The sequence below is a fragment of the Perca fluviatilis genome, chromosome 14, assembly GCF_010015445.1.
Source record: "Perca fluviatilis chromosome 14, GENO_Pfluv_1.0, whole genome shotgun sequence".
In the NCBI taxonomy this organism is placed as follows: Eukaryota; Metazoa; Chordata; class Actinopteri; order Perciformes; family Percidae; genus Perca; species Perca fluviatilis.
The window spans coordinates 5259979-5280882 of record NC_053125.1 but is presented as its reverse complement, the minus strand read 5'-3'; the positions used below and the strand labels follow the sequence as shown (position 1 = coordinate 5280882).

The window sequence follows — 20904 nt, the reverse complement described above, 5'->3', positions numbered from 1 at the left end:
CGTTACCGTCGGCTGCAGCGGCGCAGCCTGAAGCAGCGAGCTGAACAGTGAACGGGATGTGAGATAACGTTATTCGCTGTGAAACTGAGTCAGTCCAGAGGGCCAGTAGAACTTACTTCTTGCAGCCTGTGTGTTTTAGCGCCATCCTGTGGTGTTCAGAGGACGAGTTGGAAATAATAAATCCACATTTCCTTTTTGATTTAATGTAGCGCATTCATATAGAACAGTAAACAGTCAGTTTCACCGAACTCCTTTAGTAGGTGTCCTACATCACTTTTTAATGGACACCCTGCAGCCAATCAGAATAGAGTATTCACCCAGACCATGGTATAACAAGAAATAACAGACCGCATTCTACATTAGAATTCAACCAAGTCATAAAAGAAGGCTAACACATAGCTACTAGCATTAGCTCTTGGTGGGCTGTGGTATAAACATCGAGTATAAACACAGCCGTACATTTGCGTGGGATGTAGCTAGAATTGTCGGCATTTTACAGTCATAAACTCCACCAGCAGTTAGCAGTTAGTTGGATACAAATCACCCCATTTCTGCAACAGGCAGTCCGGGGTAACACAGCCCACCTCCACTAGTAGTCTTACCCGGTGACAGAGCAGCAGGCTGGATTGTCCACAGCAATATTTCCACAACAACAAAAACACAGCACAGCAGTCTCTGAACTCACGTTGGGAGTTTCGTTGAAGTTGGATGTAGTCCAGTTTGTTTAATAATAATAATAATGAGCGGACAATTGCAATCAGGATTGGTGAACAGGTGGTCGGCTAGCGTTAGCTTTCCACCGGCACACTCGTTCAACGCTCCCCGCTGATGAGGTCCGTTTACCGGCCAGAGGAATCGAGCACCACCGCTGGTCTCCATGCAGGCAAAGCTTGCGTAGTGTGTCGAGTATTGCCTCTGTAATAAAGTGTCCTGCATATTCTCCGATCTGTACCAGTGTATCCCGGTGGTACACGTGTGTGGTAGTTTGAATGCACATAATTGTTGTTCTAAAATTTCCGTCGGGATGAACAGTTTCTGCTCCTGCTGAGAAGCTAAGCAAGGATTCAAGATGGCTGACACTCGTTTTTTCCTCGGCAATCTCCGGAAAAAAACGACAGTCCAACCCCCTATGGGCTATGCGGAAGTGGCTCCTAATACAGGCTGTAGTCTTTTGCATCTGGGCAAAAAAGCCTCAGATGACGCAAAAATCGTCATTTTGCTTCATCTGAGGCTTTTTTTCCAGACCCACAATACAGAGATCTCCCCTCTCAGGGGGACATGAGGGAGGGAAGCACGGTCATTCAAAAATACTACCAGGTTTCTACTGATACAAAGCTTAATGCTAAATCGGTGAAGTTTCCCTTTAATTTTGGAGAGTAATGTCAATGTGTCGACGGTAAGATGTGATGAAATCCTAAGCTTCCTTGGAAGATATGAGCCGTTGCCTTTTTCCTTCCTTGGTCATGATGAACAGCTTGGCCGGATAGTGGAGGTAGGCTTTGCAGCCCAGGTTTTAGAGCTCCTTCATGAGGTCTCTGTACGCAGAGCGTTGCTCAACTATCTCAGGACTATAGTCAAAAAATGTGGATCGGAATATCCCTGTACTTCAGCTTGTCCCTCAGCGCTGTGTTTAATTTTGAGTGATGTCTTGTGCTCTGTTAGTATAGCCGTTAGCATGGCCACGACTGTGCTCCTCTTTCTTCGCTTGGCTGGACATCTTTTCGGCATTGGAAAAATGCTTATGGCTGGTTATAGAACTTTGGCTGAACTATTGAAAATGTTAAAGTGAACACATTAGAAGCGTGGAAAAGTGTGACTTCTCCATCATGTCGCCAACCGGAAGTCAGGATGAAAGCAGTTTGAATGTTAGATGAAGAGTAAGAAATGAATGCAGTTGAAATGTAAGCTGATGTGTAAGTGGGTAAAGTAGTTGAAATTTAATTTGAAGTGGAAGCAATGGAGTTGAAATGGTTGAAAAGCTCTTCAAAACCAGTAATTCCAATTGTCTAAAATGTGACATTGTGTGAAAGGTTTTTTTAAAAGATGCATGAAGTGTGGAAATGGTCGGCATGAGAAGAGTTTAAACCGTTTTCCTTGAGTAAAGGTTAAGAGTTTAACCCCAAAGAACAAAGAACAATACTCATCAAGGTAAAAATCTGAAAATGCCTGAAAAGAGCATGAAAATGGAAAAGCTATAAAGTTATACGGTGTAGACTAGAGTCAAACTATTTATCCTCAAATACACATTTTAATAAGGATGCTTTTAAATTTGTCAAAAAATACTCTGTAACCATTGTACCGCAGTTGAGAGACCCTAAGACGCTGCTAGCGTTGCCTGGTGTGCTGGTTGGAGACATTGGCAAGAAGCTGGGGCTCAACGGACTGGATAACGGGTAGGTGACAGCAGAGGGAGACATTGTTTTCCGGCTTGTTACAGTGGCAGTGAAAAGCCCAAGGCTCTGTAAGTGGATAAAACATTTAAAAATAAACCACTAATATAGAAAATATAAGCCAATACAGAAATTGTGTAACATGCTCGAGACCTAGAATATTGTGGTGGAATGTAAGGTGGTGCTGATCCTCGTTTGACTATCCGCCAAACCCTCCTTTCCAGCACCTTAGAGTAGACTATACCAAGGACGCTGAGAAGTGTGATACCCCTGTAATTGGCACACACTCTCTGGTCCCCCTTTTTGAACAGCTCCTCCACACCCAGAGCTTTCAGCATTTCTGGACAGATCTCATCAATCCCCAGGGCTCTGCCACTGTGGAGTTGTTTGAATACCTCAGTGACTTCCATCAGGGAAATTGATGATCCCCCATCATCCTCCAGCTCTGCCTCTATCATAGAGGGTGAGTTATTTGGATTCAGGAGTTCCTCAAAGTTCTCATTCCACCGCCCAGTTACCTCCTCAGTTGAGGTCAACAGCGTCCCATCTTTACTGTACACAGCTTGGATATTTCCCCATTTTCCCATCCTGAGGTGGCGAAAGGTTTTCCAGAAGCACCTTGGTGCAGAGCCAAAGTCCTTCTCCATGTCTTCTCCGAACTTCTCCCACACCCACTGCTTTGCCTCTTACCCTTTGAACCCATTGGTAGCCTGCACAGGTGGTGGGCCCTTGTGATGGAGAGGGAGTTGCCACTTAGCTTCTTCGGGCTGTGCTTCTTCCGTCCTCCATGGCAATTCCGACCACCAGGCGCATGCTGATGAGCCCTCCATCTGGGCCTGGCTCCAGACGGGGGGCCCCGGGCTTCCTCCGGGCAGCGTAACTCCTCCTCTTACTCAATGACTCATGAGGCTTTTTGAACCACTCTTAGTCTGGCCCCTCGCCTGAGACCGCTTTGCCATGGGAGACCCAGCCATCACAGCCCTCAGGTTCATAGGGACACAAAAAACTCTCAACTACGATAAGGTGATAAGAGGCTTGCTTTTGTTGGTTGCCATTTCACTCTTTACTTAGTTAATTAAACTACTAGGGCCTAAATATGTAATTTGAAGTAAAGTTCTTTACTTGCTGACTGTGTGAGCCCCACAGTACAGAAGAAATTGTCAGACGAGGACTCCATGAAAACACTAGAGATTGCTGAAGTTCACTCCATGCAGATTTATTTGCAACAGTTACATGTTAACAAGTAAACCGAGCTGCCCCAGGTACCTAGACTGACCAGAGGCAATAGTCCATCAAATAGACAACTGAATATAAGCTTCAAACGACCGTCCTTTTCATACAGCATTCTGGGCGGTGTCAATTGGACACATTTACGAACACAAAGCAAAAGAACTGGGCTGTCCCATGCATGGTGGGTAATTAATGTATCCAATTAAAATATTTGTTGCTTCAAGCTACTTGAATGAAATAATTCATTATTTAATATGCTAAAAATCCCAACAAAAATGTGATTCCTACTGGAATGTGTGTGGAATTTGGGTTTTGTCAGGCAATTGAGCAGTTGATAAATCATTCTTAATCTTTGATTTAATTATTTATTATTTTGCTGCTAAAAGTTGAAACAGCCACACCACACCACTATAATTTTAATGTTTGTCCTGCTCTATTTCTTACGCACGTTGCCAGCATCTGTGTAACCAAAGATAATTTTTCTGTCTCTCTCTCTTCAGGTTTGCTTTGTTTCATAATGTGAGGATCCCTCGGGAGAATCTACTGAATAAGACGGGAGATGTTACTCCTGATGGCCGCTATGTTACACCATTCAAGGTTAGTAAGTTTCCACTTGTGGAAAGCGCTCAATAAGCATCCCAAGCACCAATTCAAGTTAAATTAAAACTGCACTACTTCATATTTTTCTTAACGATTGATGAAATTATCATGAGTAATGTGTAAGGTGTCGCTCATTGTGATAAACCTACAGCTAATTATTACCAACTCAGCTTTTTAGCCTCTCTCAGCTCATTGTTTTGGTTTTACGGCCATGGCTTTACTGTTTTGGCTTAGTCTCAGCACTTTTATCAAGGTGGTTTCCCACAGCAGGTAGGCCAGCTTTTTTCAGTGCCTGTATTCTGATATGAGGTTTCAGCAGTAAGACCTACAATTAGTAAAATCAATTGAGTATCTTCCAAAAATACTTTCTTTTTAGAATGAAGACTTTGTATTATTCAGTTCCAGGGACAGTGTTTCTGGAAAGAGAGGTGTTACAAATGTTTGAAATTCATTGTTAAAGGTTTCAATTCAATGCAAAAGCAACAGCAGCGTTACAAAGTGGTGTTTCTTACTGAATAAATGGTCTTTGGTCGAGCAAAGCAGCCAGCTCTGCCTTGCAGAGAAGACACAAAACCAACAAAAGGTATTTTAAATTTTATCAACGCCCTTTGCTCCCACTCAAACAAGCATGTCTGTGCAGGAGACCAGAGAAAAGGATGTTTTTAAAGGTCTCTGTGTGTTCTCTTCAGCTCTTAGGACTATTGGAGCTTCTAACTGAATCTTTGTGGTGTGAAGTTTAGTTTCTGGCCTGATCCCTCTTTGTACTTTCAGATATCTCCTTTATTTTACTCCCATGATTATTTTCAGCTGAAAGTTGTGTTAAGTTACTGCTGATGAAGACCCTAACCTCTTGATTTTTCTGTTTCATAATAAAAGCTTTTAGATAACAAAATAACTGGGACCTTTATTGTTAATGTATAGGAAATGAAATGTGCATGGACTTAAGTTGAACTTGCCCCATAGAAACTTTGTTGCCGTATAGGTCAAACATTAGGACTCATTGTTGAATTCCTTAGCTGTTCTGGAGGATTTCTGCATTCCTTAAAGGTCCCATGGCATGAAAATTTCACTTTATGAGGTTTTTTAACATTAATATGAGGTCCTCCAGCCTGCCTATGGTCCCCATTTAGCTTGAAATGGTGATAGGTGTAAACCGAGCACTGGGTATCCTGCTTTGCCTTTGAGAAAATGAAAGCTCAGATGAGCTGTTCTGGAATCTTGCTCGTAATGAGGTCGTACCATGTAAAGGAAAAACACCATTAGTCTCTAGCTCATATTCAAACCCTGCATATTTTTGGAGGGCTCTAAATTCTAATAAAAATAACAACTTCTCAATTCCTGCCCAGATCAAGGTCAATGACTGTCTATTGTCTGACCTTAAAGAGATTACTTTAGCCTTCAGTAAACATTTTGTAGCTGCTACTCAACTTTTTTAGAATGGGGGATTAGATCGCTTTCTAACGGATGACAATGTATTCACTGTTCCTCGCAAGCAAACATTAACCCTTGATTCGGTTTCCTCAAATATCGTTAAAAAGGCTGTCCTAACCATCGATCCCAGAAAATGTACTGGAGAGGACAATTTGGATCCCTTTTTTCATAGGTCCACAGCCCATATTATCTCAGAGCAAATAACTCATATTTTCAATCATTTCAATTTCCTCTGGTGTAGTTCCCAGTATTTGGAAAATGGCTCATGTTGTACCCTTACATAAGGGAGCTGATAAAAACAATTTTAACAAATAGACCAATATCCAAACTGCCTTGTCTGTCAAAGGTCCTGGAATGTCTGGTAAATGATCAATTGAAGGTGTTTCTGTCTAGAGCTTCCATTTTAAGTCCATTTCAGTTCGGCTATAGAGCCGGGCACAGTACTACAACTCCTGTTACTTCGGTCGTGAATAACATTGTATCAGCTTTAGATTTAAAAAATGCCCTGTGCCCCACTATTTGTTGATCTTTCCAAAGCTCTTGACACAGACCTGCTCTTACAGAGGTTACCTAATATTGGCTTTGATAATAATGCTTGTAATTAGCTGAAGAACTACCTATGAAAGAGGCAACAATCTGTTAAATTGGGTAGCTATAATTCTGAGTTTTTAACAAAAGGTTTTTGCACAGGGTTCAATCTTAGGTCGAGTTCTTTTCACCATCTATATCAAGGATATAATTTCAGTGTTCGAACTATACCGTGGCCTTCGGGGGAGCCCACTTTTTTGTGTGTACTGTTATTGATGCTCATAACAAGAATAACATGTATAGTTTTCTTTATTGAAGTGAATTGGGTTTAAATCACCATCACGCATGAATTATATTTTTGCAGTTTTACACATTATAATTCACGATGATCACATTACACAAAATTGAAATTGCACGTCAAAATGACACATTGTCAATATTTTTAGAGACCCCCCAAAATTTCACAAATCACGTTTTCAGGGGAGCCCATGTCTTATTAAGGGGAGCCGAGCTCCCCCTAGCTCCCCCGTAGTTCGCACCCTGTATAATTTCATCTTTGTTAAACTGGCATGCCCATCTGTACGCAGATAACACAGCACTATATAATGTTGCTGATTCTGCAATTGCAAAAAAAAGCATTCCTTTAATATTCTAAAGACCTAAGACTTAAGACTAAATAGCATAAAACAAAGTTTATGCTATTTACCAGAGCCAAAAGTGAAGATTATACTAACCTTAATATTTCCACTGTGAACGGATATACGATTGAGAGAGTCACAAAATATAAATATCTCGGCATCTGGATTGATGAAAAGCTCATTCAAATTTCACATTGATGATCTTGTGTGCCGATACAGGCAAAAAGTTGGCTATTTCTACAGAAATAAAAGCATCTGTCTAATGTTTTGTAGGAAAAGGGTCGTTAAAGCAGTTTTCATATCAGTTTTGGACTAGGATGATGTGATTAATAGACATGCATCCTCTTCAACTTTTAAATCTCTGCCTTGAGATTCATAACCAGTCATGTCTTTGGTACACATCATTGTATTTTATATAAAAGTGTTGGGTGGTCTTCTCTCCAAGAGAGACTCACTGATATATCTTTATCTATAAGGCTCTTATTGGAAAACTACCATATTACTTTACAGCACTTCTCTGTTACTAAGAGAGACCTGATCAGACTCGCTCTGCTGACTGGCTTTTGCTTCATGTTCCATGAGCTCGGGTTGAGAAAATATGAAAAAAAAGAAATACTGTATATATATTATTTTTCTCTTTGTCATTCTGTTGTTTCTCATGTCTCTGTATTGTGATGTTCTCTCCTTCAGGACCCCAACAAGCGTTTCGGGGAGTCTCTGGGTGCCCTGTCAGTGGGCAGAGTGTCCTTCACAAGGATGGCTACGATAAACCTGAAGCTTGCTCTGACTATTGCCATCCGCTTCTCAGCCACCAGGAGACAGTTTGGACCCAAAAACACAGAGGAGATTCCTGTGTTGGAGTACCAGTTACAGGTCAGGATGGAGGGAGGGAGTGGATTTAAAAGCAGACGTACCTAATCAAATTACAGAGTAATCAGTATCTAACGCTATGACAACACTTATTGCTTTATGTTATGTTATTTATGTACATATCCTTATTAATGGGAGTTTAAATGTTTTCCGTAAATTCTTTGGATATTTTTTATATTGTTTCAGCAATGGCGTCTGATCCCGTACCCTGGCAGCAGCGTGACAGACAAGTGAGTTAAGATGAGGTGCACGAGTGTGTCTATATCCAGAGTTAGCATAACTCTGTATAAACTTTAGTCTAACATGTCTGCCATGTGTGTATTGCAGGCAGAGATGGGCAGGGAGATCCATGCTATAGGCTGCTCCAGTAAACCACTGGGCTCATGGATTGCTCAGAGAGGGATTCAGGAGTGTAGGGAGGCCTGCGGTGGACATGGATACCTGGCCAGTAAGTCTCTCTCCCACACACACACACACACACACACACACACACACACACACACACACACTTATTGGTGTTTTTTGCACCCAACGGTGCTTTCCAGGCAGCCGTTGGGAGGCACTGGTTATGGTTAGGTTTGGGTTAAAACGCAGCGCCCAGGATGAGTGTGAATAAAACACTTTAAATAACTCCTTAAAAAAACGGGTTCGGTCATATAAAAAAAAGGGGGGAGGAGGCTGTAAGGTTAAGGTTAAGGTTAGGTGCCTTGAAGGCAGCGGTCACAGCGCTGCCTGGAAGGAGCAGTTGGGGGCAAAAAACACCTTCGAGCCACACACACACACATACACACACCTAACTACCTTCTCCCTCTTTCTCAGTGAACCGGCTGGGTGATCTGCGTAATGACAATGACCCAAACTGCACATATGAAGGAGACAACAACGTCTTGCTGCAACAGACCAGCAACTATCTGCTCAGCTGTCTCCATGCTAAACACCGAGGTCAGTCCTCTATGCACTGAGGGATTATTACAAGACTTTAATGTCAGATACAGCATGCACTGGCAAGATGTAATGCTGTAGCTGCTACCAATATTCCTTCAAAAGGCTAACTTAAAAGTTAGAGTTGTGCCGATTGGCAATCATATCACTCATCGATGATTAACATGATGTTCTGCAGTTGCTAGTGCTGATGCGCCTGCCAATGTTAAGGCCTTTTTTGGGCCGTGTACCACAACAGTTAAGGCATATCCACCTGCATTCATCACCAATTAGCCAGTCGTGATATTTTTTTCACATAAGTTGATAGTTATCTTTAACGATTGACTGTAAAAGTAATGAAAAAGGTAAATATATGGGTTGTATATTAACCCTATGTGAACGGATGCTTCACATATGACTAAGCAGAGTATCGGGAGCAGCAGCAGTAGTAACAGGAGCAGCGGTAGTACCGGGAGCGGTACGCGCCTGGCCAATAAATACTGTTGAAGGGCGGGTCTTGGCGTGGCCATAGTGGGATTCGTAATATCGCGAGCGGTACCGGGAACTGGACGGCTGCTGCTGAAGGCTTCCCCGCGGACTGAAACCATGTGACGGTCAGGAAGACGTTTTGGCAGGGGGAAAAACTGATCAGAAAATGAAACGGAACATTGTAGAAATGTAGTGGAGTAGAAAGTATAGATAATTGCTGCAAAATGTAACAAAGTAAAAGTCAAAAGTATGCACTATTGACTGTACTTAAGTAAAGTACAGATACGTGAAAAATGTACTTAAGTACAGTAGAAGTATTTGTACTTTGTTACATTCCACTACTGCCGCTGACCCAGGGCCCTTTACTGCGTGTCATCCCCCCTCTCTCCCCAATTTCCTGTCTCTCTTCAGCTGTTCTAAAGAAAGGAAAAAGCCCTAAAAAACATCTTAAATAAAGTTATTTGGAACATTTAGGTCGCCTAAAAATGTTCTGTAAACCAAGCTAGCGCTACCCCTCTTGCCCAATAATCGTCACGTCAGGTTTCAAAAACAAAGATGGCGACGCAAATTTTGAATGCAGGATTGATCTCTAAAGTTTCAGCTGCTGTGTTGTGCGGTTTCAGATGGTGTGCGCATTGAGTCTCCTCTTCACACTGTGGATTTCCTGGATGATTCCCACAAGATCCTGGAAAGCAGGTTCACAGCAAGAACAATGGAGGAGTGTATGGACTCTGCAGGTACTCCTAGAACTAAAGAAGGGATTATTTCCTGAATGCAACATGGTGTCTAAATATACATTTAACCAGATATCTAAATATCACAGATACAATAATTCTACTGATTGCAATTCTAGAGTTGTTTCTCAGTTTAACATAGTGAGTGTACTCCTTGTTCATCATATCAGTGCCACTGGCAGCCTATAAGTGGCTGGTGTGTTTCCTGCTGGAAGAGAGCCAGAAGAGGCTGGAGCAGGAGATGGCCTCGGGAAAGGAGGAGTTTGAGGCCCGTAACAACAGCCAGGTAAGACACACACACACACACATACACACACACACACACACACACACACACACACACACACACACACACACCACTGCACCAAGCCTTTATGGATACCATAGCTCAAGTTAAATAAATAAAACTCTTGTTCTCAGTTATTAAAACAAAATTGTCAGGAGATATAGAGATTGTGTGACTTCATGGATTTAATTAATTATTTTAATTGTCGGACTGCCTTTTTTTACGTTGAGTGGTCGGAAGCTGCTGAGAATTTCACTAAGCATATTTTTACACATTCGTTCCTCCTTTTGGTAATTTTTTGCCACTTACTCATTAAATACACATGGTTAGCATTGAACTGTGATAATAGTTGTTCATCTGAGTTTATAGTAGAAATAAACTATAAACTATACTATTAATGTTCTTGCGTGTGTGTTTAGGTCTACTACTGTCGCTCCCTGGCCATGGCCTACATAGAACACAACTGCCTCCAGAGGTTTCATGAGCTGACTACTGATACGGACACACCAGCTGGTCTCAGACCTGTACTAAGCAAGCTGTGTGCCCTGTATGGGCTGTGGAGCCTCAGCAACCACATGGCCACACTCTACCAGGGTGTGTACTGTACTCTATATACTACATGTATCAATCTAGATAACGCATTCCATTGTATAGATATTTGTAACACAGTTTTGTTACTGCACAGGTAATTACTTGAGTGGAAGGAAGCCCACAGACTTGGTCCAGATGGCCATTCTCACTCTCTGCTCCCAGGTACAGAAACATTCCATCTATTCCATACGTAAGGGTTAAGTACCTTATTACCTGATGATGGACACCTCGATTTTTAAGACCATAAACTTATATTTTCACGCATTTTGCAATCCAAATCTAAGTTTTTTCAAACAATAACTCTGTTTCCCTGGTAACACCTAAGGGTATGAAAAATCACTCCTATCCTTTAAGGTTTTTAATGCAATGAAAATGTTTACTGCTCCAGTAAATAGGACTGTATAGTAAATTAATATTAGATGTATTAAAATATAAATTAATGGTTTACAAAAATGTAATTTGACAAGTGATGGTATAAGCGGGTTAATGCCCTTGGAGGTGTCCCTTAATGGACTTCGCGGCACGTCGGCCAGTTCTGACCTCGCCATTGTCCAATAATTCTTGATAATTAACATCACGTCAGGCATTAACCCTTACTTAATGGACACCCTGCAGCCATGGTATATAAGCTGAATGATGAAGTCATGATGCTGCCCCCCCAACTGACATTAAGCTCAACCTGACTTGCTCTGTCTGTGTGTCTCCTCCAGCTGAAGGATGATGCAGTAGCATTGGTGGATGTTTTGGCACCTACTGATTTCATTCTCAACTCACCTATTGGCAATGCTGATGGACAGGTAAAGACATACACGCACTTAAAGCTTATTTATACCTCAGTATTTTGATGTATGGCCATAAATAATGAAAGAATTGTCATGTCGTACCAACCATAGATATAGAAAAATTGAATTGTTCTATATTTATGGTACCAACACATTTAGGGCGCTGTTGACAGGTGAGGAGGTACCTCTTTTTATAAGATTAGATCATTTGTGATGGTAACTTTTTGATTATTTTTTTAGGAAAATGGTACAATACATATTGTTCAGTCTGGGGAGGATGTGTGTTATGCTGTCTTCCGTTGATCAAACGTGATGGTAGGCACACTGTAATGGTTCCACTGTGCTGGGTTGTAAGGAGCAGATGTGATCATTGACCAGTTGTTCAAAGCATTCAATGACTAACGGTGATCGTCACTGGGCGGTCGTCATTCAGGCAGTCTGGTCTTGTTTTCTTGGGCACAGGAATGATGGTGGACTTATTAAAGCACGTGGGCATGACAGACTAAGCCAGGTTGAATAGAATTGTGAACACTAGTGCTAGTTGGTCAGCACGCAGTCTGAAGACTTGCCAACTGTTATTGTCAGGTCCTGCTGCTTTCTTGGTGTTCACATGCTTGAATGCCCTCCTGATGTCATGCTTAGAAAAGGATATGGGTGTTTGAGGTGCACCCACCCATCCATCAACCTCTGCTTCAGCCGTTTTTGCTTGTTGGCTGCCGATCAGCATACAATGTGTTTAGCTCACTTTCTATAGCATCAGCACTTGACAAGAAGGAGGAAGTGGGTTTGTAATCTGTCATAGTTCTTAAACCTTGCTACATGGGTCTGGGGTTGCCCTCCTGAAATTGTAGTTCCACTTTCTTCCCTTAATAAAAATAGGTACCAAAAAAGGTAAACAAACACTTTCTTTAACAATGAGCACATCTTCTCCTTGTTTCTCCCTCATGTAGCTTTACAAGAACCTGTGGTCGACAGTGATGCAGGGCAGCCAGGTGCTGGAACGGCCTTCCTGGTGGAAAGAGTTGTGCTCAGACAAGCCGGTGGTCGGATCCCTCCGTCCAAAACTCTAGAACCCACTCAACAACCTCACTTTACCACATTCTAACTAAGTGCACTTTAAAATATAATGTCCATACTCACAACCTATTGCCAAAAAAGTGTCCAAAATCTTATAAGTGTTTATTATGAAACGCTGGAATCCTGTGCACTCTTAAGAACTCTGGATTCAAAATCAAGAAGAACTCAAACAGTTACACTGATAGACACAATTATCACAATTTCTTCATAAACACACATAGAAGCCTTGGACCTGCTCACCAGCACATTCTCTAAAACCCTGCATTTAAATGTCGTGACCACCACATCAGATAGGATTGTAAACAGGACCTGCCAACGCTGCCCAACTGAAATTAAATTGCAGGTTTTTCTGCTACAGCATACAGATTTTTTTTGTGAATTACATTTCAAGTCGTCAGAATGGTGTAGTTCCTCTGTCTCCAAAAACATTCTGTGCCAATCAAATCATTCCACTTTAAACTGTATCAACAAAAAGAAGAAATGTGACTGTCCTATCATTGGCTGACGGTGGCGCTTACCAGCACAGAGCAGATGTGACCCTACACAAGAATTCACAAATACACAACTCTTACTAATTTCTCTTAAATGAGCTACTCAACAGACATGAAGCGGAGAAAATTGCACAGCTAACAGTTTACAGCTGAAGCTGCCAAGCTGACTTTTAGGCTGCTAGAGCAGCCTAAAAGGTCCCAGATTGTTAAAGGTGGAATTTCAGTGTCTTTTTAAAAAATGAAGTATCAAAACACTCAATCCACAGAGAAATGCATACAGCCTGTATTCAGAAACTGTATATACACACAAGTATACAGACGGACAGTATGAGAAAAATAATGTGTTGTTTGAACATTAAAGCATTTACAAGTATGAACCTGAAAATGAGCATAATATGGCACCTTTCAAAAGCCTACTTGCAAATGTCAACGTACCATTAGAGGCTAAATTATGTGCTCCTTATTCTTCAACACTGTCTGGCCTGAGCTTCTAAGCTAAAAAGAAAGCCCGAAAGTCTTCCAGATGTCCTCAGGCTTCCGTGTTTTTTTTCTTCATCCTTTCAGTAATTACATAATATAAATAATACATTTTAAAATCATTTGGCATATTTTATGTAACTAATAGAAAGGATGACTTTTTGAATAATATTTTTTTTTGTATTTCACCACACTTCATTGGTATGATAAATTTAATAATAACCATTACAATAATTTAGTTAAAATTATATATTTATAATAATTTTCTGGAGATCAGGTTTAATGAAAACCTTTGATTGTCACATGAATTCAATGACTAACCATCACTATCATCTGTTCTATAACATGGAAACTCTGATTATGTGAATTATACATGTGAACAATGCAATAATGTAATTTTAAAATAGCATGATTCCTGTGCAGTTATGTTTCAGTTATATTTTAAAATCATCGTTATGGCCATACCAAGGATCATTAAAAGTAAATACCAAGCAAGGGCTTCTAGTTAACACAATGTAACTTTTAAAGTGTGAACATAATTATCTATATTATATGTGGTAAATGAAGGGTCAATGTGATTTTTAGCTGTTGTAATGATTAGAAATAAGCCTGTGGTTGTATATAACATATACATTTCATTTCATAGTTGAATGATGTGAAATGTATCTTATGGGATGAAATCCCAAAAATGAAAATTGTGTGGATGTTAAGTTTCATATGACCCTGTAAAGAATGATTACAGTTCTTGTAAACACAATACAAATAAATAAATTTTCCATACAACAGATTGTCGAAAAGCAGAACAATCTGTTTTTCTTTGATGTCATTACCAAAAATAGAAATCTGTGACTTATTTGCAACAGTTTACTCGCTGACACTCCCCCATCATGTCACACCTATGCCTCCTTTACAGACAAATTTAAAAATATTCAACAAACGCTCAGTGTCTGCGTATAAGGCGAGTCCATGTCATTCCCTCTTAAAAAATAATTCTATCTGCGTGACACAATGGGTCGATTGTGTTAATTGTTTAGACTTGGATGAAGATCCAAATTGTTGGAAATGTAAGACAGAGAATGGCCATTTGGCCAAGGAAGCACACAGACTAAATACACAAGGTAACGAGGGAGTAAAGAGAGACAGGTGGCATGAGGGCTGAGGAACAGGTGGAACACATCAGGGCGGGGCAGACAATCACAGAGGCAGGAAAACACACAAGGCAGGAAGTAAAACAAGACATGACACAGGAAAACAACAGGCACTACAAAGTAAAACAGGAAACTGAAGCATTAAACCATACACAAAGATGGAACTAGAAAAACCCAAACAGAACACAGAAAGAACACGGGTAGCACATAATCATGAAACAGATAACATGGGAACCAACAGGGAGTGAATACACAAAATAAACAGGAAACTTTATTTACTCAATTTTTCAAATTTTTGACTTAAGTCGAAGTTGTAAGTACTTTTTCCACTGCATACAGGTTTGGTGGACTGGGGACTCTTAATATCCCGTAGGTCTGTTACATATGGAACATTAAAGTGAAATAACTCCACAGAAGATTTAAAATGCCAAATCAAACCAAATCAAAGTGAAATACAAATACATTGTTACATATTTTTTTCTTTTCAGCTATGCATGTACTGTCATATTAAATGAAAAACAAACATTAAAAGGGCTGGTGATGGCGTGGTGGATATGACACATGCCTTTGGTGTGGGAGACCCAGGTTCGAGTCTCACTGTGATATTTCAACCAAGGTGTTCATGAGCAAGGCACTTAACCCCTAGTTGCTCTAGAGGTGTGCGACCTCTGACATATATATATAATTGTTTAACTTTCTGTCTTTAATAACCGAATGAATGTGTTGGCATTGTAACATGCCACATTATTATTATGTTTAAGTGTTGTCCAGCAGAGTGCAGCATAGACCTGCCAATAATAAGAGATGGACGTGTTGTTCATGCCAACATGAAAAACAATCAACTTTCCAAGAGTATACGACATATTCTTTCTAGTTTTTTTTTTTACCTCAATATGTAGGCTCAATGGTTTCACTTTACAGGATTTAAAATATTCAGAAAAATCAGCTTTGCAAAACTTATCAGGAAGGAAATAAATACAAGACATCATCATTCACCCTGATGGACCACCTTGAAACCATGCCCGATTTTAAAGTCATAAACTGGGTAGACACTGCTTTTTCTTTTAACGTTTTACACTGTGTTAACTCACACTACATGTTTGAATCTGCCTTTCTCAACGGCAAGACCCAGAGTGAAGGACACAATGTGGCTGCGCTCACTGAACATGAATACGTAGATTTTTTGTCAAATCACAATTCCATTAAATTTTATTCAAGATACTATGAATGGAAATAGAAGAATTGCATAGCTGAAAAATGAAAAAATATACAGTTTGTGAAATGAATGAGGTAATTTGACCAAAATAGGGCTGGGCAATATGGAGAAAATCAAATATCACAATATTTTTGACCAAATACCTCGATATCGATACCGCAACGATATTGTAGTGTTGACTACAATATCTGTAATAGCTGTATTTTAACCGGACCTGTCTGGCCTCACTTTCTCCGTTGTTTGTAAAACTTTCCTCCGCTCCGTTAGCTAACGTCTAGCTATTTGTTGTGCTAACGGCTAGTTAGCCTGCCTGCTAGCGGGAAGTAAAGCGGATCCCTCAGGATTTTTGCCTCCTTGGAATTATATTCTATATTTTGGCAGCAGTAACGGACTATCCACAGCTTGCTAACACAAGCAGGAGTACCTGCATTGTATTTCGACTTGTGAAGAGGGATCGGTTTTAGGAGAGGGCCTCCGTCAACGTTGCTACTAGCTAAACTAGCGAGCCACACGATGCCCCCCCTCAGCTGTTCACCTGGCTGTGACTCGTGCCTCCTGTTCAGCCAGAAGACAGTGGAACTTGAAGCCAGAATATCGACTCTCCACCAGATCAAGGCAAGTTAACAGTTCTTCGACACCATTATCATTGGAAGTTCCCCTCACACACTAATGTCGGATGTCTTGATTCCACTGTGCCCTGCACTACTCTCACCCCACCATGCACTAATACAATCTCTGTTCCTGTTGTCTCTCCTCGGCTTCTGCCGAGAACCCAGCCAGCTCTCCTGACCAGCTCCACTCCACACCAGCCTGAGCCATGGCGTATAAGCAAGCACCAGAGCAGGCGGTCAGGACAACGCTCAGGCCCAGCCCAACCCCTACGACTAGAGAATCGCTACACCATTCTGATGAACGATGAGAACTTCCCTTCTCTGCCACGTCCCCATGCAGCTCATCCTGGTCCATCCACACAGTCGACGCGCCCTCAATCCTCTCCCCCCTCGGACTCATCAACTTCCACGCTGGTCATCGGAAGCTCCATGGTCCCCCTTCACCTAGCGGTCCCTCCAAGGTCTAGTGCTTCCCTCGTGCACAAACTTCCAAGCATCCTCGCCCGCCACGCTAAGGTCGACAACATCATCGTGCATGTGGGCACAAACGACATCAGAGAGGGACGATCAACAGCACTCCGGAGAGACTTCACCACTCTCATCACCACCATGATGGGCACAGGAAAACGGATCGTCATCTCTGGGCCTCTACCTACCTACCTACAGGAAGGGTGCTGAGAGATGGTCCAGACTGTTCTGGCTCCACACCTGGCTGGAACCACTCTGCACTTCCCTGAGCATTCCCTATGTCGACAACTTCAACTTGTTCTGGGAAATGCACAGCCTGCTGAGGCATGATGGTCTCCACCCAAACCGACACAGAGCCAGGCTGCTATCTGACAACATAACGACCATACTGAAAGGCAAGTATTGACATTCTGTTGAAAATATCACAGATTCATGCCCCCCAGGTATTGATCCTGATAGCACTATACAAGTGGATGAATCTGAAAATGTTTTCTGCAGGTTAACATGTACGACTAGTACTATTCCAGTTATAATCAACAATAGACCATACAAAGTGGCGAATCCCATAAGTAATAAGAAGTTGACTGCAAACATAGTCAATTTAGCATCCAGTTCACGTCAGCCACAGCCTGTCCCAAAAAATGAGACGGTGTCTGTTCCTCGACTCAGATCAGTTAGATCAAAGGTATCCAAGAGAGGGGCAATACTTAACAACCTAATTGGAATTAAAACTACCACTGCAATGATAGAACAGGATAGGAAAATTAGATGTGGACTATTAAATATCAGATCTCTATCTTCTAAAGCAGTACTAGTAAACGAATTGATCTATTCTGTCTTACTGAAACCTGGCTGTGCCATGAAGAATAGGTTAGTCTAAATGAAGCCACTCCTCCCAGTCATATTAATACCCAAATTCCTAGAGGCTCAGGCCGAGGAGGGGGAGTTGCAGCCATATTTGATTCCATCCTGTTAATTAATCCTAAACCTAAACTAAATAACTCTTTTGAAAGCCTTGTTCTTAATCTTCAACATCTAACATGGAAATCAGTACAGCCAATTATATTTGTTGTTGTCTACTGAGCACCAGGTCCATATTCTGAATTTTTATCGGAATTCTCAGAGTTTTTATCATATGTAGTCCTAAAATCAGACAAAGTACTTATTGTAGATGATCCATGTGGACGTTGACAATGATAGCATTAGTACTGCTTTCAACTCACTACTAGATTCAATTGGTTTCAGTCAGAGTGTTCATGATGCCATGCACTGTTTTAACCACACCCTCGACCTTGTGCTGGCATATGGCATCAAAATTGAAGATGTATTAGTATTCCCGCAAAATCCTTTATTATCAGACCACTTCTTAATAACTTTTGAATTCTTAATACCTGATTATACGAAATTAGATAAAAGCTTCTACACTAGATGCCTATCTGACAGTGCTATAGCTAAATTTAAGGAAGATATTCCAACAGGACTAAACTCATTACCGTGCTTTAATACAACAGAGGACCTTTATGTAAACTTTAGTCCCTCTCAAATTGACAATTGTGTAGCTGGTGCTACGGCCTGCCTACGGACTACTTTAGACTCTGTTGCTCCCATCAAAAAGAAGACGATGAAGCAAAGGAAACTTGCTATAACTCCCAAACTCGTAAATTAAAGCAAATCTCGCGAAAACTTGAACTTAAATGGCGTTCCACCAAACTGGAAGAATCTCGTTTGGATTGGCAAGACAGTCTGAAAACCTATAGGAAGGCCCTCAGAAATACTAGATCAGACTATTACTCATCATTAATAGAAGAAAACAAGAACAACCCAAGGTTTCTTTTCAGCACTGTAGCCAGGCTGACAGAGAGTCACAGCTCTACTGAGCCATCTATTCCTCTAGCTCTGAGTAGTGATGACTTCATGAGCTTCTTTAACGATAAAATTATAACAATTAGAGATAAAATCCATCACCTTTTGTGCTCAACGGTTCACCTTTCAATGCAGGACTCCTAGAAAGAACGACTAGACCTGACATATACTTAGATTGCTTTTATCCTATAGACCTTCAACAATTAATGTTAAAGGTATCTTCAGCTAAGCCATCTACCTGTCTCTTAGACCCCATCCCAACGAGGCTACTCAAAGAAGCGTTACCCGTGGTTAACACTTCACTACTAGATATGATCAATATGTCTCTATTAACAAGTTATGTACCGCAGTCATTTAAAGTAGCTGTGATAAAACCTCTTCTGAAAAAACCCACCCTCGATCCTGAGGTCCTAGCAAACTATAGACCTATATCTAACCTTCCCTTTCTCTCCAAGATCCTTGAAAAGGTAGTTGCTAATCAGTTATGTGATTTTCTCCATAGCAACAGTTTATTTGAAGACTTTCAATCAGGATTTAGAAAGCATCATAGCACAGAGACGGCACTGGTGAAAATTACTAACGACGTTCTAACTGCTGCAGACAGAGGACTTGTCTCCATACTCCTTTTACTAGATCTTAGTGCTGCATTTGACACTATTGACCATACAATCCTGTTACAGAGATTGGAACACTTAGTCGGCATTAAAGGAATTGCACTAAGCTGGTTTAAGTCCTATTTCTCTGATCGATGTCAATTTGTTAATGTTAATGATAAATCCTCCAAGTACGCTAAAGTTAGCCATGGCGTTCCACAAGGCTCAGTGCTTGGACCAATTCTATTCTCGTTATATATGCTTCCTCTTGGTAATATTATTAGGAAACATTCAATTAACTATCACTGTTATGCGGATGACACCCAGTTATACTTGTCAATCAAACCAGACGAAACCAGTCAGTTAGCTAAACTTCAAGCATGCATTAAAGATATAAAATCCTGGATGACCTACAATTTTCTGATGTTAAACTCTAACAAAACTGAAGTTATTGTGCTGGGCCCTAACACCTCCGAACTTCATTATCTAAAGATATAGCTACTCTGGATGGTATTGTCCTGGCCTCCAGCACTACTGTCAGAAATCTAGGAGTTATTTTTGATCAGGATATATCCTTTAACTCCCATCTAAAACAAAGCTCAAGAACAGCCTTTTTTCATCTTCGTAACATTGCCAAAATTTGGAATATCCTGTCTCAAAACGATGCTGAAAAACTAGTCCATGCATTCGTTACTTCCAGGCTGGACTATTGTAATTCCCTACTGTCAGGTTGCTCAAATAAGTCACTTAAGACTCTTCAGCTGATCCAGAATGCTGCAGCACGTGTTCTGACAAGAACTAAGAAAAGAGATAATTATTTCCTCCGTATTAGCTTCTCTGCATTGGCTTCTTGTAAAATTCAGGATTGACTTTAAAGTCCTTCTCCTGACCTACAAAGCCCTAAATGGTCAAGCACCATCCTATCTAAAACAGCTCCTAGTACCTTATTGTCCCACTAGAGCACTGCGCTCCCAGAATGCAGAGTTACTTGTGGTTCCTAGAGTCTAAAACTAAAAGTAGACTGGGGGCCAGAGCCTTCAGCTACCAGGCTCCTTTCCTATGGAACCAGCTCCCAGTCTGGGTTCGAGGGGCAGACACCGTCAACACATTTAAGAGTAAACTGAAAACCCTCCTCTTTGATAAAGCTTATAGTTAGGGAGTGAGGAGTTGCAGCGTCCGCCTAACCCGGCCCACCTGCTTCTCTTCGTAGTCATCAGATTTATTTATCATATAATCAATAATATAGTGAGAGTAGAGGGAGGCAGGCCAGTACAGCCCGATCCGGCAGGGGAGAGTTCAAGCCCGATCCGGCACCTCTCTCTAAGCTAACCTGCCTCTTTTAGTTATGCTATTATAATTCTAGACTACCGGGGAAGTTCCTTCCTTCCTATGACACACTGAGCTGCTCTCTCATCTCTGTTTTCACTTGTTTCCTTTTGTATGCATCCTGTCCCAGAACTGCTTGTTACT

The 20904-nt window shown here is 41.2% G+C and overlaps 1 pseudogene; it reads left to right on the top strand.

Annotated features, from left to right (window-relative positions):
* The window catches only part of LOC120573312, a 28222-nt pseudogene extending 13902 nt beyond the window's left edge, over positions 1-14320 (top strand).
* Positions 14321-20904: the final 6584 nt, after the last annotated feature.